Below are 22,302 nucleotides of genomic sequence, written 5' to 3'. Positions count from 1 at the left end.
CTATACCCGCAAGAAACTATGGAGCAGTCTGCTCCCTGCTGGTAAGACTCAAGTCAATCAGCTAAATTAGAGAAGTACCCTAGAAATTGACACTGGGATCAAGGAACTGGAAGCACCTTAGAGATCATCTAATGATTCTAGCCAACACCCTCATTTTACAAATGAGTAATTTAAGCCCCAAACTAGCTGTATGACTTGACCAAGTTCAGAAAACTTATCAGAGGCAGAAACATGGAGAACCCAGGGGGCTGAATTTATAAAATTTTTTTTTTTTGGGTGAATTTTTAACCCTATTTGACCAGGACACAAATTGATAAAGTTATCTCCCGAACATGTTATATATGTCAAAAATAATACACTCTGCTGAGTTTGATGTCACAGAATAACATCAATCCAATGTCAAATAATAGGCTCTGCACATAAACCTACTCACAATAACAGGGCTCCAGGAGATAATTCCTCAACTCTTGCACTACTTGTGCTGATCCTACTCTAAAGTATTTCTCCCCAACTTCAACTATTACTTACATACAGATGATATCAAAATCTTTATTACTAGTCCTGAACTTTGTCTGTCTCTCTGTCTATCTCTCACAAAACTGAGCCCTGCATTTTCAACTGCTTACTAAAGAACATGCCATCATCTCAAGAGCAATTAACCTAAAACGAAACCTATTTTTCTCCCCCAACCCCAACCTAAGCGATTTTCCCATTTCTCATTTATGATAATGTTTTGCAACCATTCTCCCTGATACCCAGGTCTCAAATCACACACTAAACCAAAAGCTGACATCTTATGTTGTCCCTTTCTTCCCACATCGAATAATCTCACAATTACATTGATTCTTCTTTCTCTTCCTAATGATGTTTTTCTTTTACATTTTCCTTTCCGCTACTGTACACTAGACATTATCATATTTTTTTTAGGCAAGTGAAAAACTTTTCTAGTCAATCGTCCTACCTTTAGCCACTCCCTTTTCCATCTATTCTACCTATTACTACCAGCATTATCTTCCTAAAACATTACTTCACAATTTCATTCCCCATTTCAAAAATTTAGAATCACTCCTTATAAGTATCAGATAAAACCCAGAGTCCTTGGCTAGACTTCCAAACTCTGGTTTCATCCTACATTTCAAGCTCTAATTCTTCTATATTAATTCTCCCTGTATAAACCGTGTATTTTCAAGTCTCTGATGCCTCGATTCCTCACATCTGAAACAACCTGCTTAACTTTGCCCCAAATTTGTATACCCTTCAAAAGCCAAGACAAATCTCATATCCTCCGTGAATCCTCTGACCATCTCCATCTAGAAATGATTATTTCCTTGTTTGGGACTGACTGTCCCTGACACTTAGTAGGCATTTAACACTCAGATTTATTTCATTTCTTCAACCATTGGTTCACTCCTTAAGCACAGGACTTTACACAGAGTATTTATTGATTGCCCCATTAATAGCTTTGATAAATATTCAGAACCAAATTTTTAAATGCTAAATTATTAAAGAGTTTTATGCTCCTATAGTTCCACTGTTAACTGTAATCATTATGGCATCACTATTTGTTTGGAAAATAGTTCTAGGGAATCTCCAAATTTTGAAAAGTTAACTAGATATATTTACATTCTAAGAAACAGACCCACTTCCTGTAGTTCTAAAGTTCAAACATAAAGAAGAAAAGGAGTTGTTGATGTCATTAAAGCATAACATTTTAATAATATTTTAACAGAAACACAAAAAAGAAAAATTTCAAGTTATAACAGATATCATTAACCACAGTTCATCGGCTTGTGACTCATATCTGATTTCATGTGAATTAGTTCAAATTTCATAGTAACGTGATTCCATGTAATAGCAGAAACAATCACTTAAAAGGATGGTGAATGCTTAATATAATCCAACTAAAATCATTAACTAAATGTATTCCCAATTAAAAGAACCAGCCAGTTTGATGAGAATATGGTTACTTTCGGGAATATTTATGCTATTTGCCAACTGGAACCTTGTCAGCTTAGCCACTTAATGGGCCAAATCAAAGTCTCTACATAAATAAGAAAATGCATACTTTATTAAATTCTCAGTATCTCTGAGTACTCTGAGGCCCCAAATCTTTCTAAAATCCTTTGAGACTGTGTGCTTCAGAACTTCAGCAGGTCCCTGTGATTCTTTACCCCTCCAGGCTGTCTTCCACATCTGCAGAGCCTGAGGCTTGACCTCATTTTGCTCTGCAGTATTTGTTAAGTGAACATCTATAAACAAGGTGAGATACTCTATTGGGTAGGTTTAGAAATCAACTGATTTCTAAATTATTTCAGAATAAATCCTTTCTTGTATTTTTGTTCTAAGATGTTTTCATTGTTGATTATAGACTGGTCCATAAGATATTTGAGGACAATTTTTTTTCTATGTTGTATACCCCGGCCTGAAATATATTCTCCTGTGCCAAATATAATGAAGGCACTCAAGAAACAGTCATTAAATTGAATTCTTATCCCTGGAATAAATAAATGGTATCCAAGGAGGATAGGGTCTAAATTATTGGGCTGTCTTTGAAGTGGAAAATTTGTTTCAGAAGTCAACTAGGTAAAGAATACAGTTGTTCTCCTGGGATGACTTTTGAAATGAAAGCTGACCATGAGGGAGATCACTATGACAGGCCTTAACCCTGTTGGATTTAATCACCTATGAAAGATCTTTCCCTGTTGTACACATCAGGAGGCTTATAAATTGGATGCAGGCAACTCAACTGCTTTCGAAAGTGAGCTCTCTCTCAAGAAATTGGAAAGAATGGTTTCGTGATTCCTATAGTAAGAGGAGCTGCCACAGTTAAACAGCAGCGCTTGGGGTTAGGTAGGCCCCCTTTCCCAGGCAGATTCCCCAGTAAGTGTTTTTGTTTCTTGGTTTTGTTAAAATAAGATCCAAGTTATGGTTTCATAATTTCCCCGTCACTAGCCCTGAAATGAAGTTACTACAGCCCTTAAACTGGAATGGCTCCACTAGCTGCATAGCAAACCTTTGTCCAAGATTCAAACCAAACTGAATGTTTGAGGGTTTGGGTTGTTTTGAGTTTTCTAAACTTCAAGCTTAAATTTTCATGAACCTTATTGCACTTCCTGATCTTTTCTGGGAGAGAGAGTGGAAAAACTGACCTCTTTGGTGCCAGTGTGAGAAGCGGCCCTCCAAGCGTTGTAACAAGCTGCAGGGAGAGAAGACAGGCCTAGATAGGAATATAGTAAGATGGTCAACTCTGGAACTAATCTTTTAAAAACTTTCTCTGAAGGCTTCTCTTATATTCTATTCTCCTAATACTACCACTTGATTAAAACATTCAGTGGCAAAACTGGAGTGCAAAGTTTCTAAAAACCATAGCATAATGAAAAAAGCAAGCCAGCAATTTTAGTTCAGACCTGAAATAAAATAGCTATTACCTATCATAACAATCATAAGTAAGAATTAAACAAACATGGGAACATCCTCAATGTCATCTTGGAAAAAGAACTGAATAGAAAAGAGAGGGGTGCCCAGATTTAAGCCTTTGGACTTGGAAGATGCATTGAAATCTACAGACCCCTGGAAACAGAGTAGAATTGTATGAGGAAAAGAAGTGCAAAGAGTAAAGGAAGTAGGAGAAATAAGACTTCATGGCAGAATTATCTGCTGTGGTGAAGACAATGTAAGCCATGGATCAGACATGCAATCAAGAACTGTGTCATTCTCAGTAAGTGTACTGCAGTCTATTCCCGGCTTGGGTGAATGCCAACTCAGGGATCAACTCCATCAATGAGAGCTCCAGAGTTCCATAATGATGGTCAAGAGAGAGTTTCAGGGAAGATTGACCCCCTCCAAAATCAAGGATGAAAAGGGCAACTGTAACCACAACATCACTAGTACTGTCTCATTTTTCATCACTATGATGATAAGTTGCTCATACAGAAATCCACACTGTGGCTAAATACAAAGTCAAATGCATCTGAAGTTGCCATGAACTTTTGCTTAATAAACAAACATCATACTGACCCAGCCAGAGCCTCTCCCTTAGGAACTGTAAAGGGAGCCATTTGCAAGCAAGCCAAATTCAGAATGAGATGCTCCACAAGCCCTGCTGAACATCCTTATCTTGGAAGTACTGGGACACAGGTCTCCTCACATCTCCTGATAGAATCCCCATAACCAAATATAAACTAGATATTTCTCCAAAGAGCTTAACTAGGGCAAGGCTGGTGCATTAGATTCAGATTCTTAATCTCCCTCCCACCACCAATATTAAGGAGGTAAAAAATTCTGTCATTCAAATCTCTGTGAGTATTATCTTGAACAGTCGTAATTATCTGTAACTGCTTTCTGAAGAGGAGCGTGTCCAAACAAAACTAATCATAGGGCAATCATCAGGTGTGGGGAGTTCTAGCATCATGAGGAAAGGGAAAATGCTAGTCACAGACAAAACAGGAATATTGACAATCTAGGAAGTAGATTAAATTATGCATAAGTACAAGAGGAGGGAAGTCTCTATCTGGAGCTATGGAATCATCAAGAATCAGTAACAGGATGGCCAGGAATAAAAATAAACTATGCGAGCTACCAATCTCTCCATTAAAGTGTATCCCTTATATGAATCGTGATATGATTAAAGCCAATAGGGGTGAGTTGTTTTGTTTACAGTTCATTATTTTTATATAACAAGGTTTAAGATAGAAAATTTAGACTACAGATAAGTGCAAAGAAAAGTAAATATATATAAATACTATAATCCTACTACCCAGAAATAACACTTAATATTTTAGTGTATAATCTTTGAGACACACACACAAATAAACGAATATATGCTTGATGTTTTTAAAAGGTATCCTAAAATGGTTTTATAATTTTTTCATTAAATAACATACTAAAAATATCTTTCCATGTACACAAATGCATACCAACAATATCATCCTTAGTGACAACATAGTATGGCTATTCCATCATTTGTTCAGCCAATTTCCTATTTATGGTCATTTAAATAGTTTCTAATTTTTCAAAACACATTTTTTCAGAGATGAAAAATAAAAGTGTATTCTTGAGGTAAATTTCATGTTATATGTGTATTGTACCACAATTCTTTTTCATATTCTTTTCCATTATGGTTTATTACAGGATATTGAACACAGTTCCCTGTGCTATACTATCGGAACCTGTTGTTTTTCCATTCTATGTATTGATATAATAGTTTGCATCTGCTAGCCCTGAACTTCCAATCCAACCCTCCCTGGCTCCCCACTCCCCCTTGGCAACCACAAGTCTGTTCCCTATGTCTGTGAGTCTGTTTCTGTTTCATAGACAAGTTCATTCTGTCATATTTCAGATTCCACATATAAGTGATATCATATGAGATCTGTCTTTTTCCTTCTGACTTACTTTGCTCCATATGATCATCTCTAGGTCCATCCATGTAGCTGCAAATGGCATTGTTTCATTCTTTTTTACGGCTGAATAATATTCCATTATATATATATATATATATCACATCTTCTTTATCCATTCATCTCTCAATGGGCATTTAGGTTGTCAAAACACATTTTGTATATACCTCTTGGCATATTTTCTGGTAATTCCCTTAGAAAGGATTTCTAGATGTGGAATAGTAAAAATTACATATTGGTATTTGGTACGGATTTTCAAATTACCCCCCCAGAAATGTTAGATCAATATATATTTTCACTGGCAGCATATGAGAATTCTTATTTACCCACATTTTCACCAATCTTAGCTTTTATCATTATTCTAAACCATTGCCAATCTAATAGGAAAACTATAGGAACTTACTGGGGTTTAACTTGCATTTCTTTATTGGTGGGATGGCTTATTTTGAGTTTTGTTGTTGTTCTGCCATATAGGAACCAGATTTGAATATTTACAAGGTATAAATATATTCTCTAATAGTATACACTTGGGATTATATATAGGTCTTTTCCTATCATAAGATCATCTAACCATTTTTATGTTTCCTTCAAGTCCTTTTATAGTTTGGCTTTTCCTATTTCAAATACTTATACATGGGCTGGATTTTCCCAAATGGACTAATAGAGTTCTAACTTCACTTTTCCCCAAATGGTCAGCCCATTTTCTTAACACCAGTCATTGAAGAAAACAAATTTCCTCATTGATTTGAATGCAGTCTTTAGCTTATACTAAATTCTAATAAATATTTGGGTACATTTCTGAGCTTTCCATTAAATTCATTTAACTATCTATTCCTGGCTCTGTAGGTACCCTAATATTTTAATTATTATAGCTTTTAAAAAAATAAGTTTTATTATCTGGAGGTAACGCCTTACTCATAACTCTTTTCTTCAAAATGTATAGGCTATTTTCTCAAGTGATCAAGCTTTTTAAAAATTATGGTTTTAATTAGGACTATGTTAAGATTTTTAATAATCTGGGGAGAATTGATATTTTCATAAACCCTCTCCATTTATTCAAGTCTTCTCTTAAATTTCTTAGTAAAAATTTGTCTTTTGTTTTAAGCTTACTTAAAGTTTCTTTTAGGTGTTTTTTTTGTTTTTTGTTTTTCTTTTGGCGGTATGTGGGCCTCTCACTGTTGTGGCCTTTCCCATTGCAGAGCACAGGCTCCGGACGTGCAGGCTCAGCAGCCATGGCTCACAGGCCCAGCCACTCCACGGCATGTGGGATCCTCCCGGACCGGGGCACGAACCCGCGTCCCCTGCATCGGCAGGCGGACTCTCAACCACTGAGTCACCAGGGAAGCCCTTTAGGTATTTTATAAGTAGAATATATATTCTAAGCATACTATTTTATCACTGATAAATGGGATCTTATTTTCTATTGAGATATTCCCAGTATATAGAGATGTCAGGAGTCCCCAAGATCACCATCAAGCTCAATTGTTCACTAGGACTCCTATATAGGACTCAGAAGTTGTTATATCCATAATTATGGTTTATTACAGTGAAAGAATAGAGAGTAAAAGTAGCAAAAGGAAAGCATATGGGGCATTTCCAGAGGAAACCAGACTCAAACTTTCAGATATCCCCTCCCAGTGGAGCCACATGGGACACACTTAATTCCTCCAGTAACAATGTGTGACAATGCAAAGTGTTGCCAACCAGGGAAGCTCTCCCAAGCAGGCTTGAGTGCTTGGGTTTTTTACTGGGGTCATTCATGTAAGCATACAGCACTTGCATCACAGACTTCAGTTACCCAAGCTCCAGATCCCAGAAAGAAAGCAGGTGTTCACCCTAAATCACATTGTTAGCATAAACTATCTGGACAAACTGGTACAGCATGGCTCAAGGCCTCAGGTATGGAAAAACATTATTAGACAGAACATTCCAAGATCTCAGCTCCTAGGAGCCAGCCAAAGGCCAATCTTGAAAATGGGCCTTTCATAGGAAAGTGTAGGGTTTAAGCAACTCAGGCCTGCTGAGTTAACCCTTTCCTACATAATAGGAAAGCTAATGATTTTGTATATACATTGGCCAGCTATCGTGCTGAAAATATTTATTTCCAATTCTTTTTTGTTGGTTTTTGTAGTCTTTCTAGCTAGACATTCATATCATCTGTGAACCATAGCAATTTTGTCTCCTGCATTCTGGTAAATACCAGAGTATATTTTGTTTCTTGTTATTAATGCATTTACTGGCATTTCGGGAACAATGGTGAATAACAGTGATAACAATGGGCATCAAGTCTTGTTCCTGTCCGTTTTGGAAATGTTTCAAAGTTACTCATCATATTGGTGTTGGATTCTGACATATGTTCTCTTTCATGTTATTTCTAATTTATTTTTAAAAATTTTTTCAGGGAACTAAGATCCCACAAGCCACACAGCGCGGCCAAAAAAAAAAAAATTTCATGAACAGCTGAGAAACTTAATCAAATGCTTTAGGGGTATCTGTCAAGATACCCCTAAAGTCAATCACACCTAAGATACTCAAGGAAATAAAATGTGAGCTGAGAATTTTATACCCAGTAAAACCTATCTTCAATGATAAGGGGTACAAATAATTAATAAGATGCAAAAACTCAGGGAACATTATTCCCACAAGTCCTTATTGAGAAATCTACAAGAAAATTAACATCCTACAACCAAAATGAATAGAGACCCACCAACATAAGTCTAGTAATGAGCATTAAATATACAGTTATTTGTAAAACTAATACTAAATGAGTGTTAGAAGAACAGAGACAGTATGTAATAGTTGTATGTTCAGGTAATGGTCAACTTTTGTACAACGCCAAAAAATGGAGGGAGCATATGCAAAAAAATCACACATCTTTAAAAACTCTTCTCAGTAATTATATTGGTAGTGGAAATATTAGTAATAGCTTAATATTTTGAGACTGTTATATATAATTTAAAATGAATAAGTAACTATGAGATATTCTAATATCCTCTGTGTCCTTAAGAACTAGGATTTTTAGCAGGTAGGAAAAAGGCGATACAGATAAATACAGAAGAGGTATAGCTGAATTTGAACTGGAAGCAACAATATGACTTCATCAGATATTTTATTTAACATGCTGTGTTTATTTCCTCTATCCACTGAAGAGTCTTAGAAAAAACGACCAACCCATTAGCAATGAGCATCTCTGCTGCCCAGATTGTGGCACTGAAATTCCAATTTTCACTTCAAGACTTCTTGAAGAAATGACAAATTCCAGGTCTGGGAAAGAACTATACAAGATGAACCTGGAACATCATGTCATACCAGGTAGCAAGAAAGCTATCAAAGACTCAGGAGTCCATGTAAAAAAGCTCCCATTGGCCAAAAACTAGGACAATTTGGGCTCCAAGTTGGATAATAATCTCAATGGATTGAAACACAGCAAATACACTTAAATCCATGAATTCATATTGATACTTAGAAAAAAAAAAGTAAATGACCATCTTTTGGAGGATGAAAGGGAAACAACTCATTATTTTCAATATTGTAAATAAAGGAAAATAATCAAGCATTTACCCTATATTTCTTATATACACTGTACCACTATATAACAAAATATTAGACAAGAGGAATCATCTCTAATAAAATTATTCCAAATAATAAATGAAATTATAAAATTATAATTAGAATATCACCATTTTGAGCCCCCAATTAATTGAACATCAACACCCAACAATAACACAAATAATTACGTGACTCTTGATTAGAAAAAACAAAAAAACCTTACACTCTTGCCAAAGGGATCAAACATGAGTCTTATTAAGTCTCTGGATCCTACAACAAATTTGCATGAATAAGGAGGGCAAATAAATATGTTGAACTTCACCATGAGTACATAATCACCAAAATCCTGTCTGTGGGAAATTCTACAGATCAAATATTTTGGGTTTATCAACAGATAACTGTAAGAAAAAGAAAAAGATGGGGAGGAAACCTATATACTAAAAAAGACTTAAAAGACACCATTTTTTTCAATAAGCAAGACTAAATTATGATGTATAGTCATGCACACCTAAATATTCAAAGTACACAGAAATTCAAAAAACTAGTTACTGTAAAAATAGTAATAGTGGTTACTTCTAGGGGGTCACTGGGGGTTGAGGTTGAAACTGGGCACACAGGGGCTTGTGAGATGTATGAAAAAGTTCTATTGCTTTGCCTGAGTGGTAGTTATTTTATCTTATAATTCATTATAAATGTATAATTTGTATGGGTTCTCTTTTCTATATTTGTGTATTATTTTACAATAAAATAGCAAAAAAAATTCACTAAATGTGTTACTTGCATATATTTTACTGGTCAAATATGAATTGCCTTTTTAAAACAGGTACTTAGCAAATGTTACTGTTGTATTTTAAAGTGAGGAACCTGAACTCTATAAAGAAATAATTCCAGTTTGCATGATGATTTCCTTCATCGAATGGCATTAATCATTCATGCTAGTATAATGTTATCCTGGATTAATAAGGACATGATAGACTTCTACTCAAGAAAAATAAGTCAATATAATTCATTCCTTTAAGACTTACTGGATGCTTACTATGTGCTTGATTTTTCTTTCCTGAATGAATGATACTTCAGGTCACAGGAAATATTTGACTAGCTATGGTCAAACAAAACTGACCAAAAATACTTCATTATCTTAACCAGTTTTGCCTTCATAAAAGTAGAAAGTATATTTTCTAGCTTCCCATATAGCTACATTTAAGTCACATTCATGAAAGCTGACTTCAGCAATTTCACTCTTAAAACAGCAGGGCTTTTCCACCTGCCTACCTTTCACCAACAGTAATAACTGCTAGGCAGTGGGCAAGACTGTAAGCCACGAGTACAATACCCATACTCTTGACTTTCCCTACTAACAGAATTTCAATACTATTTGGGGTGCCAATTGGATCTAGCTAAAAATTATTTCCTGGCTTCCCTTACAATAAGGAGTGATTGTGTGAGAAGTAGCCAGACCACCTTGTGGGGCTTTCAACTGACACGTGCCCTTTTGCCTCTCCCCACTTCCACCTCCTTCCATTCAGGAATACATATGCGATGACTGGAGTTGCAACAACTACCATGGCAGCCTTGCGGAAGGAATCCAGAACTAATCATAGCCAAGATGAGAGAACCTAGTTTCTGGTGATGTCGTGGAGCCACCACAGGGGCCCTGTTCTGATTATCTCCAGACTCCCCTTTGCATAGGAAAATAAATCCCCCAATTTACTTAAATGCCTCTCTTGTGAATCTCTGTTACTCAGCTAATTACTAACCAAAGCAATAATCCCTGATTATTATGAGTATCAGCAGTGTCAGTGTCCAACAATAAAAAGTACATACAGATCCACCACTTAGAGAAGTCCAAATGAAGTTGCAAAAAAAAAAAAAAAAGAATCCTCGGAGGTGGAAATTACACTTCATCTCTCCTTCCATATTAAAGAAGGGGTACTAGGACTGAACAGCATAAGCAAGATGTGATAATTTGAAGGGGAAAATGGAATTTAAATAATCAACAATGATAAAGCGTCAATCTTCATTGTTTATCTTCTAGAACTTTCTATTGAATGTCACTGACAACATCAGCAGTGGCATCAAAAATATTTATTAGGTATCTGATTAACTGAAAATTATACAGAGTTAACTACTGTTTCAATGAATTTGACAGCACGATCTCTGCCTCCTAGGGAACGTTCATGTGTGTACATGTCACAACATCTGAAGAGCTTCAAAGACACAATGATTGCCATTAACAAGAAAAACATACTTTTTGGCAACTTCCAGGGCACATCATTTCTTTCCATCATTGGCAAGACCTTGGCTGTAATTCTTTTGGATCAGCTACTGCTCAATGATGGCAACTGTGTACTACCAGAATAACTGTGGCTTTAAACCACAGGGCAACTGACATAAGTTTTGCTCTATGTCAGAAATAAGAAAAATACAGAAAACAGCCTGAATATTACTAAATTTATTGACTGCACTGAACATTTTGATGTTGTCTGTAGACCTCAACTATGAATTACCATGTAGCTTTTTGGGACTGCAATTTGTCAGGATCTAAGAAGCTGGTGGTACTGTGTACCTTAATTAATCAACAGTCATTTAAACAGCTACTATACACCCAGCACTATGCAGATTACAGTTATGTTTATGATTGTCTATTTAATGAATATCTCTCCCACTAGAATCCAAACCTCATATAGAAGAGCCTGAGGCTATCTTGTCCACTACTGAATTCTCAGTGCCTAGCACAGTGCCTGGCATATATTATTAGATACACAATAACCACTTGTTGAATGAATAAACGTACAAGGGAATTACAAGACACAATACTTTCATTTCCCCACTAGAGAGACAAAACATAAAATAACATCTTATTGTGTAGATTAATCTTCACAGTTCCCACTGTCTAGGGCAGTGCATCCAACAGAACTTTTTTACAATGATGAAAATGTTCTATGACTACATTGTCCGTCCAATATGATAGCCACAAGCCGTATGTGGCAACTGAGCACTTGAAACGTGGTTAGTGCAACTACGCTACATTACCCTGTCCTCATCTTATGCTATATAGCCTCATTTGGCTTTTATTAAAATTTCAATTAAGAATTTGTGGGAGTTTGAAATAGCAAATGGGGAAGTCTAACTTATGCCCTTCCAATAAACAATGTCCCTTTTCCCCTGCTAGTACTGCCCCCAAAATATACACAACTAAGTGAAATCCAAGAAAGATGGTTAACAGGTTGTTTGCCTGGGAATTCCACTCCACCAAGTTGTGCTTAAAGAAAGGGTAGAAGAGAGTTTAGCCATCTTTAACTATACAGAGAACTAACAACATTTCAAGTACACAATATTAAAGTTATAAAATCAAACATTTAGAATACAAATAGATCCATGGAAATAATATCTCCATAATAGTGTTAGGTAAGCAGGCCGTATCCCAGCTCAATCTGTGCTGGATGGTTAATGGGACTGTCACACTGCAGCACATTTATTCAATTATTCAATATATGTTTACTGAGCGCTAACTATGTACCAAACCCATTTAAAGCACTAGGGATACAGCAAGGAACAAACTGATATAAGCCCCGTCCTCATGGAATTTACATTTTGGTGGATAGAGACACCCAGTCAACAAAGAAATAAGTAAAATATATAGCATGTCACATGTTACTAAGTTCTATGGAGAAAAAGCAGGTAAGAGGGGCAGGGTGTAGAGGGAAATGGCTGGTTAGGGAAAACCTTACTGAAAAGATGACATTTGAGACAAAATTTGGAGATGAAGGGGCAAGCCAGCAGATACCTGAGGAAAGAGAGTTTCAGGCAAGGAAAGAGCAAGTTCAAGGAACTTGCATGTTCCCGGAACAGCAAATAATAAGCTAATGTGCCTGAAGATGAGTGAGCAAACTTAGGAGTGTAGAAGACGAGATCAGAAAGTCAGAGAGGGCAGCAGATCAAGAAGCAGCTTGGAAAGCAATATAAGGACCTTGAATATAATTCTAAGAATGATGCGAAAACTTCAGAGGATTTTGAAGTGATCTGACTTGCATTTTTAAAGGTGTACTCTGCGTGCAATATTGAAGACACTGTTGGGGCCAAGGTGGGGTACAGAATGGAACAAAACTGACAAAATTCCTGGCCCTCAGTTCCCTTACATTCTAACAGACCAGAAGCAGATACTTCTCAATCTTACAAAGGACCTTTCTTAATTCAGTGTTTTAATTATGCAATATATACAACTGGTTAAAAGCTGATCTCATGGATACTTCCAACAACAACAAATGGTAGATAAGCAGGTGCTTCTACTAAAAGCTTCTAAAAGGAGATTTGTCAAGTATATTCTGCACTGAGCAAGATAACAGGAAGAGGCTAGCTAGCTAGTTCGACATACATAGATATCTAAAGAGGGGGTGGGTGTCTCCATAATCTTTCCCAGCCAATTCATGTTTCATAAAAAGGTCTTGACTACCAAACTATTATATTACCAAAAGAAGGTCTACTTAAATAAGACGATACATTTGCAGCAACATGGATGGACCTAGAGATTATCATATTAAGTGAAGTAAGTCAGACAAATATCATATCACTTGTATGTGGAATCTAAAAAAATTATACAAATGAACTTACTTACAAAACAGAAATAGACTCACAGACAGAGAAAACAAACTTATGGTTACCGGATAGCAGGGAGGTGGGGGGAGAGATAAATAAGGAGTTGGGGATTAACATATACATACTACTATATATAAAATAGATAAACAACAAGGACATACTGTATAGCACAGGGAACTATATTCAATATCTTTTAATAACCTATAATGGAAAAGTATCTTAAAAAGAATATATATATGTGTGTGTGTGTGTGTGTGTGTGTGTGTGTAACTGAATCACTCTGCTGTATACTTGAAACTAACACAACATTGTAAATTAACTAACTTCAATTTAAAAAATGGTTAAAAAAAAGGCTATAAAGATTCATGATTTCTACTCTGATTCACATCATCCAGAAATCTCTGGTTTTCCTGGAAATGTTAATAGCCAAAAGAAATCTCACAGCAATTATTTTAAAATAACAGCAGCAGCAGCAGAGAAACTATATATGAAGTGGTTAAGAGGACAGAGTCATGAGACACTGAGTTGACTCTTACCTCTACCACTTTCTAGATGTACGATCCTGAGCAAGTGGCTTAGTCTCTACCTCATAGGGTTGTTGTGAGGATTGAATTAGCTAAGATACAAATTGTGCTTAGCACAAAGCTTGGCACATTGGAAATGCTCAGTAGGTATTGCTTTACAAGTGTAATGATATTTACTGAACACTTACTATGTCCCAGGAACAACTAAGTGCTTACATATCAATTCTCACAACAAGCTTCTGCAGTAGGTACCAACATTACCTGCGTTTTTCAGGAGAGGAACTAAGCAGAGAGGTTAAGTAACAAGGTCACATGCATACAATAAGTGGCAAAACTGAAAGATTCAAACCCAGACACTCTGGCTCCACAGCACAGGATCTTAAACGATGCTATTCTGCCTCCCACATGCTAGAGTTTATCATATCTATACTTGCGGTAGGCCAGAATATACTGCCACCACCACCCCCAAATGTATTCATGTCAAATCTCTGAATGAAACCTTATTAGGGGAAAAACTATCTTTGTAGATGTGACTAAAGTTAAGGATCTTGAGATGAAGAGGTAATCCTAGATTATCCTGGTGGGCTCTAAATGTCATCACATGAATAAAAGAGGGGCAGAGGGATATTGGGGACAGACACACAGAGGACAGACACAGAGAAGACCATGTCAGAGCCTGTGGAGGGAGTGTGGCCCTGCCTACAGCTTGACTTCAGACTTCTGGCCTCCAGAACTATGAAAAGCACATTTCTGTTGTTTCAAGCCATCAAGTCTATGGAAATCTGTTACAGCAGCCCTAGGAAATCAATACAATACTCTATCATATTCTAGAACCTATCATACCTTGTCCCATCTGGCCTCTTAATAAAAATTTATTCATACATTTATCTCTTACTTATTGAAAGTCTATTATATGGCAGACTCTATTCTTGATATTGGGGATAAAAAAACAAGGTCCCTACCTCAGGGACATTGGGGGAGATGGACAATAAACATGTAAACAAATAAGTTTAGAAAATAATAAGCACAGTGAAGAAAATAAAGAGTGAAATGGAATAGGGAATAACTGGGAAGGAGGTTCCCCTAGACAGTGGAGACAAGGAAGCAATCTCAGAAAGTAGGACATTACGAACCTCACGACGATGCCCACACAGATAACAGGAGGAAGATGCTCCTGACAGAGGGGACAGCAGGGCAGAGATCTTAAGCCAAAAATTATCTTGGCATTTAAGAGGAACAAAAAAAGGGCAATATGGCTGGAGAGTGATGAAAGAAGTAGGGAAGAATAAGAAATAAACTTAGCAAGGAAGGCATGGGCCAGGCCACGTAGGACATTTGCATCAATTATCTACTGCTACAGTAATGCTATGTCACACACAAAACTTCATCCTATAGCTTGTGTTTCTGGAGTCTGCTGGGAGTCTGCCAGGAAGCACTGCTGACCTCAGCTGGACTTGCTCTAAAGTCTGTTATTTGAATGGATGTCTGCTGAGGATGGCCTCAGCTGTGACAACTGGGGCTCTGCCCCATGTGGTCCTCTCTGCAGCGAGTTAGCAGGGGAATGTTCTCATGGTGATGGCAGAGGTTCAAGAGGGAATCCCCCAATGTGAAAGACTGCTTCATTAGTTACAGCAAGTCACCTACCTGAGGCCAAAGTCAAGGAGTGGGCAGGTCACCCTGCCCAAGATGGGAAAGCAAAATTACATGGTACGGATATAGGAAACAATGAACGACTGAAGCTATCAATGCAAGCTTCTGCAGATATGTAGGGCCTTGATAAACTAATAAATATAACTAACAATTATTTTCTAAATGGGATGATTATGCATTACAAAAGTAGGAGTTAAGAAAAAGAGAAAGGTCTTGAAGAATATTTGAGATTTAGATGGGTGGAGAGACAAGATGAGGGAGTTCTAAGAGTGGAGAATAACATGAACAAATTTGTGATGGCAGAAAAGAGCACTGTACCTAAACAGAAAGAAAAGAATGGCATGTAAATCAATATCAAGATGCTTCTATCTTATCTAATCTCTACCACAAACAGAAGAAAATGAAGTAGAAAAACTGAATCTCATATTCATCCTACATAGGAGAAACCACTGCATTTCAAAATGTGAGAGTCTAGAGTTCTCAACATGATAATCAAGAATGTCTAAGGGCTTGAGACAGTCATGAGAGTACAAATACTAGGATTCCTAACATGTGCAACAATGAAGATTCAATGCAGTATTTACCAAAATGGTGAGGAAGACTGAAATTATGAATCAGTGTATACAATGCAATAATCCTTTTTGGTAATGCAATATTAAGAGCTATCATCAGATTGGTACTTTGGAAGGATGCTATCATATGACTCCAAAATTGCAAAGAATCAAAACAATATCCAAGAATCATCTTGGCAAGAAATTGAAAAATTTGGCCAGAAACATAATCTCAAGCATGTTCATATAACTCTTGATGTTACTTTTACCTTGATTTGTTGCATTAAAGTTTTAAGGCAATTATCAAGATATTAGTCTAAGCTCTAAAAACTGGTAATGCGTAATTCACTAGACTGGCTCTTCATTTGGCCGTTTAAAAAATGTTATTAATTGTGCTTATATGACACTAATAGCAACATATCATCTAGTTATGAGACTCAGGGAAAAGCCAGTCCACTAGCCTTCGTAGACAGAGACGAATTCAAATGTTTACACAGTTAACTAAAAGGAGGAAAGTGTATGCAAGGCAGGCCCGTAACTCAAATACATACTATAGCAATATAAATATTTAAATCAATTAACCCACATTTAGCAGTTGCAACAGTGGAACAAAGTTTGAGGATACCGATGTTCCTACTCACCTGGTCTCATATTCACTGGACTAATTCCTGTTCAGCATCATCAACTCTCCCCACATCTCCCACCTACCATCCCACAAATCCACTGCACTGAGCATGGTGGGAAGAACCCCTACCCAACCCCACTGTTAGAGCAAAATTGAAGAGCTTTATGGTCTCCACAACTCTCAGGTGAGCCCCATATACATGAAGAATCTCTAAGCACTCCATGCAAGGCTGGGTTCTGGAAGCCTTCAATCTCTCCTCTGAACCCTCAAATTAAAGACAGACTAAAACGGATTCTTCCTGGAAAGAATGGAGACAACTCAGCATACAGATTCAAACTCTTTCAGAAGTGTAACCTCTTAATTCCAACTGCTGAATTTTGAGTGGCATAAATGCCCACCAGGAGATATCCTTCCCTGCCAACTACATAAACGAGAGAGAGAGAGAGAGAGAGAGAGAGAGAGAGAGAGAGAGAGAGAGACCCCTTTCTAAGGAAACACCAGGACTAATTCTCTTGCCAGACAAATCTACCACTCCATATACCGTCATCCTTGCTCTCCATCCAAATACGAGCCCCTCTAGTCATCTATCTCCCACACACTCTCATCTCCAAATGGCTCTGTGCTTCCCCTCTCCTCCCTTTCCACTCTTCTGCGTAATCAACACCCTTCTGGCCTTCTCCACTTCAGTGATCTTTTTACCACCACACATACTTAAGTGTTGGGAATGGGAATGAATCTCATTTTTACTCCAGTCAATAGCTTGTAAAACCTCCTGTTAGTTCAGTCCCACAAATTCAGCATGCCACTTCTTTCTCTTGCTTATCACCATGCTATAATGTCTTCCATTTTAAAAAGAAATCTTCCCTTGACACCACACCCTTTTCTGCCCGCAGCCCAATTTTTCTGCATTCCTCACTGTAAACTGTTGGCATACTGCTTATATTCACCATTGCCACTTATTCTCTTCCCATTCTTTCTTAAATCCTCTCCTATTGGGATTTGGTCTCTACCAGAGTCACTGAGAAACTTCATTAAGGTCACCAGTGGCTAGCACGTGTCCAAATCAAAGATAAATTCTCAGTTCTCATCTTACTCACCCAGCAGCGCTGGACACAGCTGATCACTGTGCTTTTCTTCATTTATTGAGACGATCATTTCTTTTCTCCTTTATTCATTTAATTTGCTGAATTTAATTGATGTTTTAAAAAGTTAAACCACGTTACAATGCCGAAATAAACTTCATCTCGTCGTGAAAGGTGACCTTTTTCATATAACTGGATTGTTTGATAATATTTTGTTTAGAATTTTTACATCTATGTTCGTGAGAAAGATTGGCCTATAATTTTCCCTTCTTATAACATCCTGGTCAGGTTTTGGTACCAAGTTTATGCTAGACTCATAAAAAGAGTAAGTAAATGTATCAGGATTCAATCAGAGAAACAGAACCACACACACATATATGCATGTATACTTATATATAAACATACACGATTTGTTACAGGGATTTGATATTGTGCAACTGTGGAAGCTAATTAAGCAGTCTTCATAAGATTCTTTCATTTGATGCTGGAGTCCACAGGGCTTCAAACAGTTGAAAAGGAAAGATGGATGTAAGGTAGGGAAGAGCAAGGACAAGCTGGAATCCACAAGCAAGTTGAAACCAATAAGGACAGACTGAAACTCTTATCAGATCTTGCTGCATCTGACATTGATGGTATGGATGTCCTGCAGGAAAGTTAGTGCCCTTTATCACAGAACTACACACATGCACATATCCCAGGAGTCAGAGAAATGGAAAGTGGATTCAGGGGAATTGCAGGTCTGACTGCTGCCCCAAGCCAACCAGGTGAGCCGACAGGTAAGCAATACCATGTATGAGTTACAAAATGGCCGCTGCTTCATTTCTATCCCCCAAATCTCACACAAGAATGTCTCTTGTGGCCCACTCCAACTAGAAGGACAGAAATTTTGGAAAGTGTAACTGAGGCTAGGCAAGTTGATACATTACAGAGCTACACAGAAACTGTTCCTCTTTTCTTATTTTCTGACACTTTTTGTAAGATTGTTATTATTGTTTGGAAGAATTTATCAGCGAAGTCATTTGGGCCTAGAGTTTTCTTTGTGACAAAGCGTTTTAATTTATAGATTCAATTTCCTTAATAGATATAGAAATATTTAGATTTTCTATTTCTTCTTGTGCCAGTCTTATGTCTCTTTGTCTACAGCATTTGTCTAGTTCAGGGGTCAGCGAACTATGGCCCTCAGGCTGTCTATATTTGTAAATAAAGTTTTACTGGGACACAGCCATACCCAATCATCACATATTGTGCATGGCTGATTTTGTGCTGCAGTGGAAGAGTTGAGCAGATGCAACTGTATAATCCACAAAGCCTGGAATATTTACCATGTGGACCTTTATAGAAAAACATTTTGCCAATCCTTGATCCATCTCATCTAAATTTGACAATTTCTTTGCAAAAAGTTGTTCATAATACTATCTAATGTCTATAAGATCTGTAGCAATGTTCCCTTTTTACATACCTGATATTAGTTGTGTGTGTCCTTCTTTCTTGATCAGTCTTGCTACAAGTCATCAATTTACTAATCTTTTAGCTTCGTTAAATTTTTCTATTGTATGATTGCATTCTATTTTATTGATTCCTGCTCTTATATTTAATAATTCCTTATATTTTCTTTGGGTTTACTTTGCTATTCTTTCACTAATTCCTTCAGATGTAAGCTTAAATCATTGACGTTTCCAATCTTTTTTATTTTCCAAAATATGCATTTTAGAGCTATGTATTTCCCTATAAGCACGTATTAACTGAATCCCACAAGTTATGCTGTGTTTTCATTATCACCAGTTCAAAATATCTTCTAATTTATATTGTGATTGTTTTCTTGAACCACACATTATTCAAAAGTATGTTGGTTAATATTTAAACATTTGTAGTCTTAATATTTTTCTGTTATTCATTTCTAGTTTAATAATTCCAGTGTGATGAGAAAATATACACTATGATTTCAAAGATGAAATTTGTTGAGACACAGAATATCCAAATCAGTTTTAAAAATGAACCGAGTTGAGTCATTTACACTCTTGACTTCAATATTACTCTAAAACTACAGTAATCAAGATAATATGGTACTGAGATAAGCACCAGTTAGATCAATAAACAAATTAGAGGGCCCAAAAATAAGTCTGTACTTTTGGTCACTTAATTTTTGATAAAGGCACCAAAGCAACAAAATAGGGGAAGGAGAATCTTTTCAACAAATGGTGCCTAAACAGCTTGGCATCCATATGAGAAAAGGAACTTAATCCCTACCTCACAATCACACCACACACAAAAATTAATTTGAAGTGGATCAAGGACCTAAATGTAAAAGTTAAAAGCTTTTAGACAAAGTATAGGGGGATATCTTCATGTCTCAAACATGTTGAGTGAAAGAAGCCTTACACAAAAGATTACATACTGCATAATTCCAAAACAGGCAAAACTAATTCACAGTGGGAAAAATCACAACAGTGATTTCCTCAGAGCTGAAGGTTGGGGTGAGGAGTGGAGGTGGGTGAGTAGTGGCAATTAACTATGAAGAGGCAAGAGATAACTTTCTGGGGTGATGACAATGTCTTATCTTGAGTGTAGGTTACATAGGTATATGCATTTATCAAAACTCAGGAAACATACACTTGTGATTTGTACATTTTTTGTAAATTTTACCTTAAAAGAAAAAAACTAAACAAATATTAAAAGCTAGTTAATGACATGCATGTTGAAGTAATTCGTGGAAAGTGTACTAATGTATGTAATATATTTTGAAGTGCATTAAAAGAACAAGATGATTACTAGAGGGATAGAAAGATGGACAGATAATAAAACAAATACACTAATAAATTAATGGTAGAATCTAGGTGGAGGTATACGGGTTTTTCACTGTATAAATTTGAGAAGGAATTCTAAGTTTATTTATATCTTTTGATAATATAAATGAGTAATCTTGGTTTTAAGACTCATAAAATTAGCCATTAAGAAATTCATGGTTCTAAGTAAAATAATGACCAATCTCTAATTTGGGTTGCATTGAATTTATTGGCATCACATGGCAAAGATATGTTAATTAAAGGAAAGAGAATTTCAAAAAAGTGATTTACAAATATATGGTGTTTGTAGTAGTTATTCAGAAAATGAAGATTGCATTTGATATAAACTTTTTGCCTTTCCAAGGTTTTCTGAACCACCCAAGCCCATCTGGCAATAGTTTTTCTTCTTCAAAGTTCCTTTCTACCACTTGGGGACACTTAATTTTCAGCATCGATGGAAAAGAAATCTACTATGCTCCATTGCACATCAGAGTAACCAATGTTTAAAAAAAATTATCATTTAAAAAAATTGGAAACTATCTCCGTAATTAAATGGTTATGGGAAAACCTCATAATGTTCAGAGACTATGACAATTTAAGCAAAATAAAGGAAAACATTAACTAAGTTTTCTAAACTGTCAAAATGGTTTGGATTTGGTCCCAATTTTGGGTGAAGATCAGCCAAACCAATTCATCTGGTGGAAATTTAAAACAAAATACGTAATTGTTAATATTTATTACACTTCCAGAACAACAGCTAAGAAAAAAGGTTACCATTAATGAGGAATTTTTTAGATTAAACAGCCACCTCCAAAGCAGGTTCATACCCTGGGAAAAAAACCAGGGCACAATTAACAACATTAAAAAAATAAGGCAGCCCTAAGAGCAAAGAAGTCAGAGGACTTCGAAGTCTTTTATTTATAAATACACTCTCAGGAAACATGTACCTAATTAGATTTAAATAGTCCCCAAGAGAATTAGCAGCTAACTACACCCATCTCTGATCAAATATATTTAAAGAAATCAGAATATTAAACAGCACCATTTAAGAATTTGAAATATAGCCCCATAACACGAGTTTAAAAGGAAATAATTTAATATGCAATACCATATACATTTTGTGCAAATGGATTCAAATTCCCTTGCAGAGATTCCACTAAAGAACGAATTGAGACGTCCATTTCCAGCAATATGGCAGACTACTTGTATAGAGAACACCTCTCAGTAAAAAACTGAAAATGCTAAGTATGGCTGGACTGGTGGTAAAATAAGAAAAACCACAGAAGGCCAGAAAAGAGAAAGTGCAATATTCCACAGGGGTTAACAAGGATTAGAGCCTGCATTTGCTCAGAGATTCTGTGAATTCCTGGTGGCTTAGCACCTGGTTTTAATGGCCCACATGTGCTGAAAGAGAAGACAGCACATGTGGGCCGTAGAAGGAAACATGCCTGTGTCAGGAATGGCTCTGAGAAGAAGTGGGGGGTGGGGGGAGGGGAATTACACACACACACACACACACACACACACACACACACACACACACACA

Source organism: Monodon monoceros, unplaced genomic scaffold (genome assembly GCF_005190385.1).
Source record: "Monodon monoceros isolate NGI ecotype Baffin Bay Population unplaced genomic scaffold, NGI_Narwhal_1 Super_Scaffold_6, whole genome shotgun sequence".
NCBI lineage: Eukaryota > Metazoa > Chordata > Mammalia > Artiodactyla > Monodontidae > Monodon > Monodon monoceros.
The sequence above is the reverse complement of the archived record's forward strand: the minus strand, read 5'-3'. Positions refer to the sequence as shown.